This window comes from Phyllostomus discolor, chromosome 11, assembly GCF_004126475.2.
Source record: "Phyllostomus discolor isolate MPI-MPIP mPhyDis1 chromosome 11, mPhyDis1.pri.v3, whole genome shotgun sequence".
Lineage (NCBI taxonomy): Eukaryota > Metazoa > Chordata > Mammalia > Chiroptera > Phyllostomidae > Phyllostomus > Phyllostomus discolor.
The window spans coordinates 94,198,556-94,211,026 of NC_040913.2; the positions used below are offsets into that span (position 1 = coordinate 94,198,556).

The 12,471-nt window shown below is 56.7% G+C and overlaps 1 protein-coding gene across 1 annotated transcript in view; it reads left to right on the forward strand.

The window, feature by feature from the left end:
- Positions 1–12,471, forward strand: part of LOC114508849 (CUB and sushi domain-containing protein 1) — a 416,019-nt gene that overhangs the window by 106,434 nt on the left and 297,114 nt on the right. The window lies entirely within an intron of this gene.

Here is a 12,471-nt window from a genome sequence, read left to right on the forward strand (position 1 = left end):
TCTTTCTCCTTGCTAAGCAGCCGTGTGCGTGTGCCTGTGTGTGCATGCGTGTGATGCAGGGACAACGAGGGGTTCGGACACGTCCACGGTGAGGTGTAAGTGCTCATCCATGTGCAGGTGCTGAGCTGAATCTCGGATACGTTTGCTGGGGCTCCGAACAGACATCGGGGGGAGAATTAACAGGCACATGGATGGTGCTGAGGACCCTAGAACTGGTTTTCTCAAGGATGCTCTGAGGACCAAGTGCCTCCCTGCTGCGCAGAGAACAGCTCAGCCAGCCAGAAGGAGGTGCAAGCAACCAACCGAGGGGAAGGAGCAGCCAGGGCAGCGGAAGGAAACCCCAGGGGTGCAGGGAAAGGCTTTTGTAAACAGGTAGACCGGTGCTGAGGCGGGAAAGGGCACTCCCAGTGGCCGGGTGGGGTGATGCGGGCGGCGGGAAGCGTGGGGGATTGGGATGCACCCCTTCAGGCCGTGTGGGTGGGAGCACACCGGCAAGGTGGCCGCTAGCGAGGAATGTGGGTGGGAAGGGGAGCAGTTGAAGACAGAGGTGCCCAGCGTGCGTGTGAAGGGGCGCAGCGGGAAGGGGGTTTGCAGAAGAAGCCGGGGTTCCACCGGGAAAGACAGCAGAGGCACCCCCTTCTCGGGACCCTGGGGGAGAGCAGGACCCGGGGCTCACGGAGGGCCCCGGCCCCTCGGGCAGACGTGACGGCGGACGCGTGCAGTCCCTGGAGGACGTGACGGCGGACGCGTGCAGTCCCTGGAGGACGTGACGGCGGACGCGTGCAGTCCCTGGAGGACGTGACGGCGGACGCGTGCAGTCCCTGGAGGACGTGACGGCGGACGCGTGCAGATGGAAACCCCGGGGGGGGGGGGGGGGCAGAGAAAGCTCCCCTCCAAACCTTCCGTCTCTGCTGCGAGTCCTCGGGTGGGACCCTGTCCCGAGAAAGGAGGACGTGGGTGTCACGTGTAAAAGCGCAGCGTTTGCAGCTCGTGACGAAGGGCCACAGTCGAGACGGGAGCCCCCCGTGTGGTTCAGGCGAAGGAAGAAGATGGCGCCACTCTCTCCGAAGTCAGCTGTTCCCCCGCACGCCCCGCCAGCGCCCTGCTCAGTGCCCGCTAACTCCGTGCGGCACCCAGGCGGTGGACACCTCTGCTTCTCGTGCTCCCTGTTACCTTCCGTTCCTTCGGCGGGCGTCCGGGGCCAGCTCAGCCTTCGCTCACCGCCGGCCGGTCCCTCCGGCAAACGCAGGCAGCCTCGGCCCCCCCACCGGTGCACACCTATTAAATCCGTGCAGGGCGCAGGGCGTGCGGTCCTCAGCGGTCTGCTGCCTCAGCCTCGCGGGGCAGCTCGGGCACCGCCGGTGGCGTCAGCAGCCGCACGCTGGCCCCCCAGCACGGGGAAAGCGGAGAGCGGAGGGAGAAAAGCCTGCACGGATGAAAGGTGTGGGCAGACTCCACGCTGGCGTCAGGGCAGGTGGCGTGGAGATGACCGCTGGCCGGGGCAGCGGGAAGCCTCTGTTGACAAAGGGAGGAGGCTTCCAGGGGTGCGGTGGGGTGAGAAGACCAACGTCGAGCAGTTCCAGAAAGGGTCAAGGGTGGGAAAGCAGAGGTGCTGACGCCTGATCCACCCCTCGGTGAACCTCTGAAACAGGCCCTGCACGGGGCGAGTAAGCACGGAATTCTCTGAATATTCAGTAGAATTCTGACTGAAACATCTGAAAAGATTACCCTGTGATTACATCTAATTTTAACATAAATAGTGCGCTTAATAACTTATTAACATCCCTGAATATGTAGATCCTCGTCCGTCTCCCCCGTAATTTATAGGGTGCACACTAACGAGCTCCCTCCATTTCCATGGCACCTGTCCCCATGAATGTAACATCGATTCTGTTACACTCCCCAGCTTGCCTCCCACCAAGGTTCGCCATTCCCAACGCCACCCCATCCAGGAACTTGTGTTTGTTTTGGAATTGGATGCCCTACGAACTGTCTCCCCGAATTATCCGAGGCGGAAAGGGGAGCTTGCTGGGAAACTGGGGGAACAGCCGGGAGCGTGGCAGCGCGGCTCCTCAGGCCGACTCAAGGCGGTAGTTAGTGGGGGACGTCACGGCGGACAGGAGGTGAATGAGCGACATAATACTTCGGTTTTCAGAGAACCTGCTCACTCAGCAAACGTCTCTGATGCTGCGACTCTGCCGCACGAGCTGAGGCGCCAGCCGGTTTCGGTGAAAACAGAGCACCAGCCGCTGTGGCCACAAAGCACACGGGGAGCGATAAAGTGACGACAGAGCGGCTTCCGGATACGGCCCGTAAAGTCGTCCTGTGGGGCTCGGAGGCCCAACACCCGGGGGCCCCGGACCCACTGCACAAAGTGTCACCCTCCTATCACAATAGTTACTTCCATGATACAATACCTCCTGATCGCTGGGTGCCTCTGCCCCCACACGCACAGGCCGCCCTCAAGCAGCTGCCCCCCCACCCCCACGGAGTACGGCCTTGTTGCGATCAATGAACCACGTGGGCACGTCGTCATCACAGGAAGCCCACGGCTGACACGGGGCCATCCTGGAGTGGCACATCCTGTGGGCTTGCACGAACGTACCAGGGCACGTGTCCACCAGGGCAGTGTCACACCGAGTGGTGCCCTGTCTGTCCACCCCTCCCCCTCTACCCCCACGACCCCTGCTCTGTCACTGTCCCCAGAGCTTTGTCCTCTCCAGGATGTCACAGAGCGGGGGTCACACAGCGGTGGCCTGTCTGGACTGCCTCCTCTCAGTCACATGCGTTGCTCAGGGCCCGGACCCTCTGGCCCCCTCCCGGCCCTCTCGTGTCAAAGACCCCACGTTCGTTTCACTCGGCAGTGACTTCCGTGACCCCGATTCCTGAACTGAAAAAACCTGGGTGCTTTCTGTCAAAGCCACCCAGATGTCAGAAGCTTGAAACAACTAAAAATGGCAAAAAGTAGATCACAGCTATTGCCTCTCTCTGTTTTAGGGGCTCAGAGAAACCTTTGATAGGTCATCAATATTATATCGGTAGGTTGTTATTGCAATGGGTGGTTATATTATAAGCCTGAAGTTTTTAGACACTCACTGTATGCTTAACCCTGTCATTACCGTCATCTTCATCATCACCATCAACACATGCGGGAAGCCGCACCCAGTGGGCACTCGTGACCTGTTTTTGATTGTTGCCTGTTGTTTGCCATCAGTTCATCAGTGACACAGATGCACACGTGCCCCCAAACAGGGTCCTGTGTGGGCAACACTGTCTGAGAAGGCACCTCAGAGTTATGACAACAGTCACGGACCTGTAAGGAGGAAGAGGAGCCGGAGGGTTTCATTTTCATGTTTTAAATACCAGGGGGCCGCTCCCCGACGCCTCCATTCAATACACTAATTACACGTCTTCCACAGGGTTCCGTCAGCGCCTCCACGGCCACCAAACAGGACAGCTTCCACACGGCTGATAAACGCTAAGTCGATACTCATGCGTGCCTTCCTGGGCGATTTTGAGTTTTCAGCATTTTATGCTTTAGAGAGTCAAGTCCAAGAATGACCGAATTTTGCAGCACCCTCCAGTTACGTGGGCTTTGTGGAGTAAGTGAGCAAAGCTATGGACTGTGATTTAGAGTGTTAAACCGTATTCCTAAAAACGGGACGGCCGTATTCCTCATCCGTGTGCCTCGCCCTCAGTGCCAGCAAACACCAGCAGGTGCATGTTACCCCCCCGCCCCAAGAAGGGGGGAGCGTGCGGTGGAAGTCACCCGGGTTTGGGCCCTGAGAAGCTGTCCCAGGCTCCGGCCACCTCCCCTCTGGGAGCCTGGGTCCGCTCGTGCGTGCGATGGGCGTTACTGTAGCATGTGCCGCGCAGCAGCAGCGTAAAGGTTACATGAAGTACGGCTGTAGTCCGTTTGTTGTATGCGGTGACCCTTCCTCCTTTACACACCTATCAGGACGTGAGGGTCACCCTTGGGTGTGGAGGTGCTTTACAAGTTAGAGATTGCCCCCGGGACCCGGGGGTATGCCTGCCCCTGTAGACGCAGGGACCTCTGTGTCGCCTCTACCACCCTCCGAGGGCTGTGGTCTCCGCAGTGCGTATCTGCCGGCCCTTCGGCGGAACGGGACGGATGCCCTCACGGCGCGCTAGATGCCGGGTGAGTGGTCGGCTGGCAGGGGGAGTGAGATGCAGCTCCCAGCTGACCCGGGGTTCCCGGCTGGAAAGGAGACCGTTGCCGAGTGCCAGTGGGGTTCCGGCGTCTGCTGTCAGCCACTGCGGCGGCTGTGCGCCCTCTGCCGGGAGCCCTGGGGGGGGGGGGGGTCTCGGAGCCTCAGGCAGGACGCAGAGGAGGGCGGGCCCCGCTCAGGGGATCTTAAGTAGCATTCCTTAATCTCCTACTTATTTTTTTTAGCAAATTGCTAAGATAAAATCTATCCAGAAGGAGAACTGCTAAGCCAGTCACGCTTTAAAGAATGATGGCCCCAACCCTCCCTAACCACGGCTCACGCATATACCACACGTGTGCTGCTTCTGCCGCGGGTTTTGTTCCAGCTCTCGGGGATGGTGGGGCGGGGTGGGGCGGGGGGGGGGGGGCGGGGCGTGTTTTAGAGCTGAGTGCTGGGAGGAACCTGAGAATGCTTCCCAGGAGCCTGACGGATGGGCTGTTTGGCTCAGGGTGTGAAGCTAACACTTGAGCCAAAAACCTACTCTCTCTCTTTTTTCTTGAACTAAAAGCCACAGTCCTCGGTTCACGGTGCGGGGACACCGTGACTCCCTGCCAGGCCCCCGCCCTCCCTCCTTCTCACAGCCGCACGCACTGCTTTGATCTGCGTGAATGGAGCGGCGCCGTTAGGTCCTGGCACTATTCCTGGCTGCAGTGGCTCGGTGGAATCGCCTTCTAGAACATTCCAAGTGCCAAAAAGTTCCAGTTCCATGCTTGCACAACATTATAAGAGTTCCCAGCTTGCCCATACAGACAGGGCCTCTGTTTACCGTATAAATACGCTAGAGATTTCTAGTTGTCTAAAAGCTTATAAAAATTTGTGAGCAATATTACACTGGAATTGCCAGGCTCCTTTATTTCTCCTTGGAATACACATAATTACGCAGCTCTGATTGTGGTAACAATCCCATCTTTAATTAAAGTACCTGGAAAATCTGTAGCGTCTCACACATTCGTGGATATTAATTTATCATAACTGCTATATGCCTCTTCTGATGATCTGACATTCCACTTGATTAGTCATTATTTTGTTTCCACAGGAACACATACACCATTTAGAAAAATAATTGAAATTCATGGATTGATGACATGTGAGAACCCGGGTTTCTGCTTAGGAAATTGGTTTGGAAAGGCAGACAGCCTCCAACACGGAGCTATTTTCACTGAAGCTTCCACACCAGACACCCACAAACGCTACTTATCCTGTAAAATTGTGTACAGCTCTTGTTACAACCCCTGGCTATTTTCAAATGCTTTTTTAAAGATTTTTTCTCTTCAACAAAAAAAAATGAGGGAAAGGCGTCATACAGCCCGGAAGGCCCGAGTAGCTCCCTAACCTTGTGGTTCAGGTTTCAGCGTCTCCGACCAGGGAGGGACTCGATCGGTGGACAGAAGGGAACTCCGTCGACAGGGGTTCACACCTTAAAAAGTCAAAGCGTCTCTGTGTCTCCCCGCCTCCCCTCCAACACACCCATCCCTCGATGGACGTGGTGTCTGAGGTGACAGTTCCCACTGCTGGCGCCTGGTAACAATGTTAGGGATGAACTTGGGTGGGAAACGTACCGGGGAAGATGCCGCTGAGCACATGGTCCTGAGAATTTGAGAGAAAAGTGGGGTAAAGACTTAAGCCTTTCAACTCAGGCGCTTATTCCCGTCATCTCCCCGCTCCCCACACCGGCCCCACCCCATCCCTGTGGGGCCCTGCTGAGCTCCTCCTGCGGGGGAGCCCACAGGGGAATTCCACGGAGGAGGGTCAAGGGCAGAAGGCTGCTGCTGCCAGGGGCCTGGCTCCTCCCAGGCACACCCCACTCCCACCCCCTGGGCAGCCCCTGGAGTCCCTGATTGCGTGGGAGGCCTTGGGGGAGAGTTGGCAGACACCCTTCCCTTTGTGAGTGAGGGTGTGTGGGCAGGTGACCCCCCAACTGCACACCCCAACTCAGGGCCACCCTGCAGCTCCAGCAATGCCCCCCCCCCGTTCCCCCCACGGGCCCCTGAAGACACAGCCTGGGCCGCTGGGCCGCTGCCCAAGTCCGCGCTAAGTCGACGGGTTTTATGTCGAGTGCCCGGCACCGCCGGGAATGCTGTGCCCCCCGGACCCTCGCCGGGTTAAGGGAACGGGGGACGCAAAACTGACTGCGGAGTGGGAGCCTTCTCTTGGTGCGACACACTCTGGTTCTCGGACACGCGCGGGGGCCAGAAGCTGCAGCGCTGGGCCCAGGTGCTCACGCGGCGCCAGGAGTTGAACAGTCGGGAAGTGTGCCTCGCGCGGCCGCCGGCTTAGCCCGCACGCTCCCGGGGAGCTGAGGCTGCACTTTCGCCCCTCACTCCCGTCCTCGGAGCCACACACTTAATAGGCTTATGCCGATTTGCCGCTTGGCTTTGATTGGCGTTGATTGGATTTAAATTTCGGTTATGAAGCAGTGAATACTGCATTCCAAGCCGTCAAACAAAATGCCAAGGAGATTTTAGGGGCCAGCGGCCTGCTGTCTTTAAAGCTGCCGCTTTGCATTTGGAAAGCTACGATCCCATTGAAATTCCGGAACGCTGCCTACACCCCTTCCGCATTCTGTAAACCGCAAAATGTCCAATAAACAGAGTCAATTATCGGGGAAATTGTTTCGAGGAAAAACACCAGGGCCAGCTGATTGAATTATTCTCTCTCAGATGGATCTGTCTCCAAGAATGTCGCCCAAGAGATTAAACGGCTCCGTGTGACAGGCGCCCGAGCCTTCCGCACCCGGCACTGTTCTCCCTGGTGTCACCCGAAATGCTGTCACAGGGAGAGGTCCTGTCGTCACCTCTGGGTGCTGCAGAAACGTCCACTTCGGCATCAGCCTCAGTGAGTGAGCAGATGCCCTTCACTGTGAACTTGGCGATGGAAATGTGTGCCGTCCCTTCCCAGTGCGATTCCGTCCCAACAGCTGACGCAGCGAGCGGCCTGGTCTCTGACACTAGCCCCAGGCTGTGGTCTGGGACCGCGGATGCTGAGCCCCGCTCGCTGGGGCGGGTCCGCAGAGCCAGCCCCGGGCGCCGGAAAGACCACCAGGGGCCCAGGCGGCCCTTGATCGTTCTCGATGACCCACCCCAAAGGTGTCTCCGAGGAGCAGCCGTGGCTGCCGCGGGCTCACGTGAGGAGCCCGACCCAACCGCCCGCCCCCATCAGTGGCGTTTCCGCGCGAGAAATGAAGCCAGGCTGACCTGATGGATCCTGGTGGGTGTGCGCCGGGAGACAAAGGATGCTCTGACGTCCGGCTTCCGGTGTTTGCCTTGCGCATGTAAATTCTTATCCAGATGGTACCATTTCGTATCAGAATGTGCCTCATTATTCGACACTGAGTGGAAAGGGAATAGGATTTAAATGATACAAAGAATGCTCTTCAGAAAAGTGGGAGGGGGTGCGTGAACACCAGACCGTGTTTGCATCGGGAGACGGAAGCTTGGGGTCCACTTTTTTCCTGTAAAAAAATGAAGATTTCTCAGTTTCCCAATATTTAAAATTTTGATCACCTAAACCCTCAAAATATCCAAGAACACTGTGAGCAATCATTTTCCATGTTCTCTATTAAATATATCTTTACATGTGACTACTCCAGTTTCTGGGCCTTGACCGTGCTTCTGGAGTGAGCGTGAAGACGGGTCAGTGCAGCCTTCCGGTAACTTCCGTGCCGTCCACGCGGTGTGCACGCCGTAGGAGTTCATCTCGCTGTGCCCATGTCTTTGTATTTCAACTCACGTCATGACATTGCGTAGCCTGAAACAGGAACCCTGCCGTCGTCTCTGTCTGATTGAAATACCGACCGCTCACCAACATAATTGCTCTCGGGGAGCCGAGCACACCCCCGCCCGCCACTGCGCGTGGCTCGCTGAGGAAGTGTGTTCACACATCGAGTGCGGAAGGAGACCAGTGAGCAATATAAAACGATGACTTGAAGACACAGAAAGTCCCTTACAAGTTTGCCTAAGCCCCCTCTCTCTGGCGGTTCATTAAAATTTTTAGCTACACGGCTGCTTTCGAATAATGAGCGCATTGAAAATCACAGGAAACCGGGTGCTTCCCTCTCTGAAAGCTCAAGCAGGGAGAGGGCACCCTCGATCTCCCCACAGAGGAGCGAGTCCCCTGTCGTTTCTGCGCAAACTCATCGCCCAACCAGCAGTGAAACTATTTCATTTCTCTGGAATCCAGACTTGAAGAGTCTTTTATCATTCGGAGGGGAGTAGGAACGGGCCTTTGTCCTTGTCCCCATCGGTACGAGGGTCGGATCGGAGACGTGGGAGCTCTCCAAGCGGACAAGCCAGGGAGAGTGGAGCGAGCGAATGAACAGTTCCCTCCCAGGACAGGGCCCCCGGGGGCACTCCCCAGGGCGAAGGGAGAAGCCGGCGATGCCGTGCGCTCCGGTTTCCCCCGCGCCTGGGCAGCCGGGGGTCAGTTCAGGTCTGCCCTTCCCCCAGGGTGGGGGGGTGACCCTCCCTGCGGCCCAGGCTGAGTCCTCCGGGGGCGGTGCTGCGGCTTCAGGGGTTACTGAGTCTGCGTCCCTGCTCTCGCAGTGCTGGGGGGGGGGAGGGGTGTTGGCGCTGCCCTTTCACACGCCCCTCCCCGCCCACACCAGCACCCGCCGCGGGATTCCGGCTCACCTCCCGGCGATGTGGGGGGTCCACCAGGTGCTTGCTCTAGCTCTAGAAAATATTTTTGATACTAAAAAATAAGTGAGTTATAATATAGCATAACTTGCCTTTTGTTAAATTAGCTACTCAGTGGGAAATGGGGGAGAGAATACGCAAAATGTATTAATAGTTACAGATGGGCCCGGAGGGGGATGGGCGAGGTGAGTGTGTCAGTTACAGGGACGCAAAGTTACAAAGTTACAACATTATGGACCGTGGACCACAAGGGTTTGGGATGATCCGTCTGCAAGGGCAGGAAAAAAATCAGAACAATTTGCCTGCCAGGCCTTTTAACGGCTGGTAGGAGCGTCTTAACACTTGCTCCTGCTTCCTTTTTCATCTGGGACTAAAGGAGCCACGTGCAGACCCGAACTACTTCACAGGGAATCCCACAGGGGGGCGCGAGCTGACGGCGCATGCGCCAGGGCAGGAACGCAGTGAGGACGGAGCGCAGAAGCGAGCTCCGCGTGCTCAGAGGCCCCCGAGGAGGCGGGGGCCCGGGCCGGAGCTAAAGGATCACGGAGGCCCGTGGAGAGGCTCCCCCGAAGCTGAGTCCTGTGACGGGGCGGCTTTGGGACGCGCACACGAAGGGTCCGGACGCGCACTCCTTCTGACCCAGAACCTGCCCTCCCAGGAACTGATCCCGGGGAGATGGGTGCGCGGACTCAAGATTTACTCATGGCAGCCCTGGCTGGCGCAGCTCAGTGGATTGAGCGCGGGCTGGGAACCAGAGTGTCCCAGGTTCGATTCCCAGTCAGGGCACATGCCTGGGTTGCAGGCCACGGCCCCCAGCAACCACACATTGATGTCTCTCTCTCTCTCTCTCTCTCTCTCTCTCTCTCCCTTCGCTCTCTAAAAGTAAATAAATAAAATCTTTATTAAAAAAAAGATTTACTCCTGGCAGTGAGGTTTAGTATCAAGTTTATCAAGATGTCGGAAGCAACATCCAACAGCCCCCCGGGCGCTCGCTGACTCAGTAATCACCCGTGCATTCGATCTGGCAGGACGTAAAACTCACAAACGATGTGCGTTCACGCAGCAAGAGTAATAATCCTCTCCTAAAGAGGAAAAAGTGGGTTCTTAAACTGCATGTAACTAGGCATGCTGTTTTATACCTACCTACACGTGTCTCCACAGGGAAACGTTTAGAATATTGGATGGATTATTCATTTATTATTATTATTATTTTGCTTATGTACCATTTGCTAATTAATTTTGGGAAAAAATTCATTCAGGACGTCACTCTGAGCTGGATGTCTCTGAATATTCTTTTGTGCTAGTGAATGTTTCTAAGTATACTATTTACTGGATCTTCTTATCCACTTTGGTGCGACTTTATTTTAACAGTCTTTCAACTATTCTCAAAGGTATCATTACTAAAGGCTACTATTTGACCACGGTTTATCTTGTTACTGACGTGCAGGGAGGACCCACAGGGGGGACCGGGTAAGAACTATGTCCTTCAGTCTCACCAGCGTCTCTGTGGATGGTCAGGTTCATTATAAGATAGGAAGAAGAAATGCATGTATAAGTATTCACCGTTTCATAATCCGTCTGACTCTGTAATGCTTCATACGGAGAAGCTACGTCATTAATTACTTCCCTCCACTCCACTCCTCCTTGTGGATTCCAACCACCTGCCATCGCCAGCGTCTCAGCCACTCTGCTCTCCAGGTGTGACGTGAGCAGGTACCGGGAGCCACCACGCGTCGACTGTCCTTCCCCTGGGTCCGCAGGTGCCTGATTCTGGAAAGGCAGGGAGGACTGAGCAGGCCCTCCCGGGCCAGAGAGAATGTGGTGGCACATGTGTACATACATGTGACAATGGGGCACGCTTCCAGGTGTCAGATGAGTGAGCTCCGGGGCTGGCGTACCTACGGCGCGGTGGTGACAGGTGACGACTCTGTCTCATGTACCTGAGATTCTCCGGGAGAGTAGATTCCCATTGGTCTCAGCCCACACACACACACACACACACACACACAGGAAACTGAGCTGATGGTGTGCTAACTGGCTCGAGCGTGGCACTAGTTCCACAGGGGATCCCTACACGGAAGAACCACCCCGTTGCACACACAAATTACACGTTTCATTATTCTGATGCCTCAGTCAGTACACATGGACAACATACAGCGGCAACGAAGCAATGGTTTAAAATAAGGAATATAACAGGCAATTGTAGGACCAGTGTCACAGACCAGAGGACCCACTGTTCACAAAACAGCCGCACAAAGAATCAGGTGGTCCCCTTCGGGAGGTGTCCGCGTGAGAGGTCCCAGGAGAGGATGTCAGTGGGAGGAACAATGTCGTCTTGGCGGCCAGGTCAGGCCTCTCTGAGGACGTGGCACACAGTCCGAGATCTAAAGGGTAACTAGGGACTCCCAGAGTTACAGGTGGGTGGTGGGGAGGGGTTGGTACCAGACCCAGGCGAGGGAGCCCCTGTGCAAAGACCGTGAGCAAGGAAAGGGCCGGGGGCCCCCCATGGGACTAGATGACGTCAAACACATCCGAGCCACTGGGCGAGGCTTCCAGGCCAGGAGCCGTCGCTGGAGGGGGGACCTAGGGCTCACGGGAGCACAAGTTATTTTTGCAAAAAGCATAGATGATGTCAGGGCGCACAGCGGAAGTAAAGGCTGGTCCCAACAGTGGACGGAGTTCCTGAGATGCAAGGCAGAGCCATTGGTGTCCACGCATGATACCAGCTCACAAAATGCCTTGGGGACAGAAAGAGTCACCGGGAGAAGCAGGGGGTCCAGGAGGGGGCGGGGCTTCCTGAGCGCCAATCACGAGCGAGCGCCACGCCCCCGGGGGGAAGCGTCCAATGGGAGGTATTCTCTTCGACGAAAGGATGGGCAGAACTAGCAGGTGCTTTCACGTAGGCTGTGGGTGTCCGGTTTGGTTTCCGTCCGCGTGTTGCTGCGGGCCCCAGAGGGTGTGTGCGTGTTGGGCTTTTAGAACACACGTCTAGCAGGGTTCGCGTATAGATATGGAACTGCCGTGTGTGCAGACAGACCCGTGTGCACGTGTTTGTATACGTGTACTTATGTGCACACGCTTGCACACACACACACACACACACACACACGAAACTCTCCATTGCTGTCGCGTCCCTCCCAGGGGAAGGCTGGCCGTCCTCCGTGTCCTGTTCCGCGGTGTCCGTAATAATGAGAGTCGGAACGCCATGCAGGTTCACCGGGCAGCGGATTTCCCGAGGGCGGTGACGGAGGGCCAGCTGGAAGTAGGACGGTCCAGCCGCACGTTGTCTGCTCCGAGCAGCCTGTTTCACGCCGGCAGAGCCACTCGGCGTCACGTTGACGACGCGTCCACAGGAAGAACAACGCAGCTTCTCCACGCTGGGGAGGGGCTCGCCCCTGAGGTTACATGTGAGAAAGGGGGGCACAGAGGTGTTCAGTGAGGAACGGCGTCAGGAATACGGTATAGATAGAACCCCAGCGTTTACGGGGAAGCTATTTGGAGCGAGTGGACAGACTGGCCTGTTCTATTCCGGCTCGAAGAAGGTCATCTCAGCGTCCCACGTCACACGTGTCCCGCAAGCCCTGCGTCCACTCTCACCGTGGGCAGAA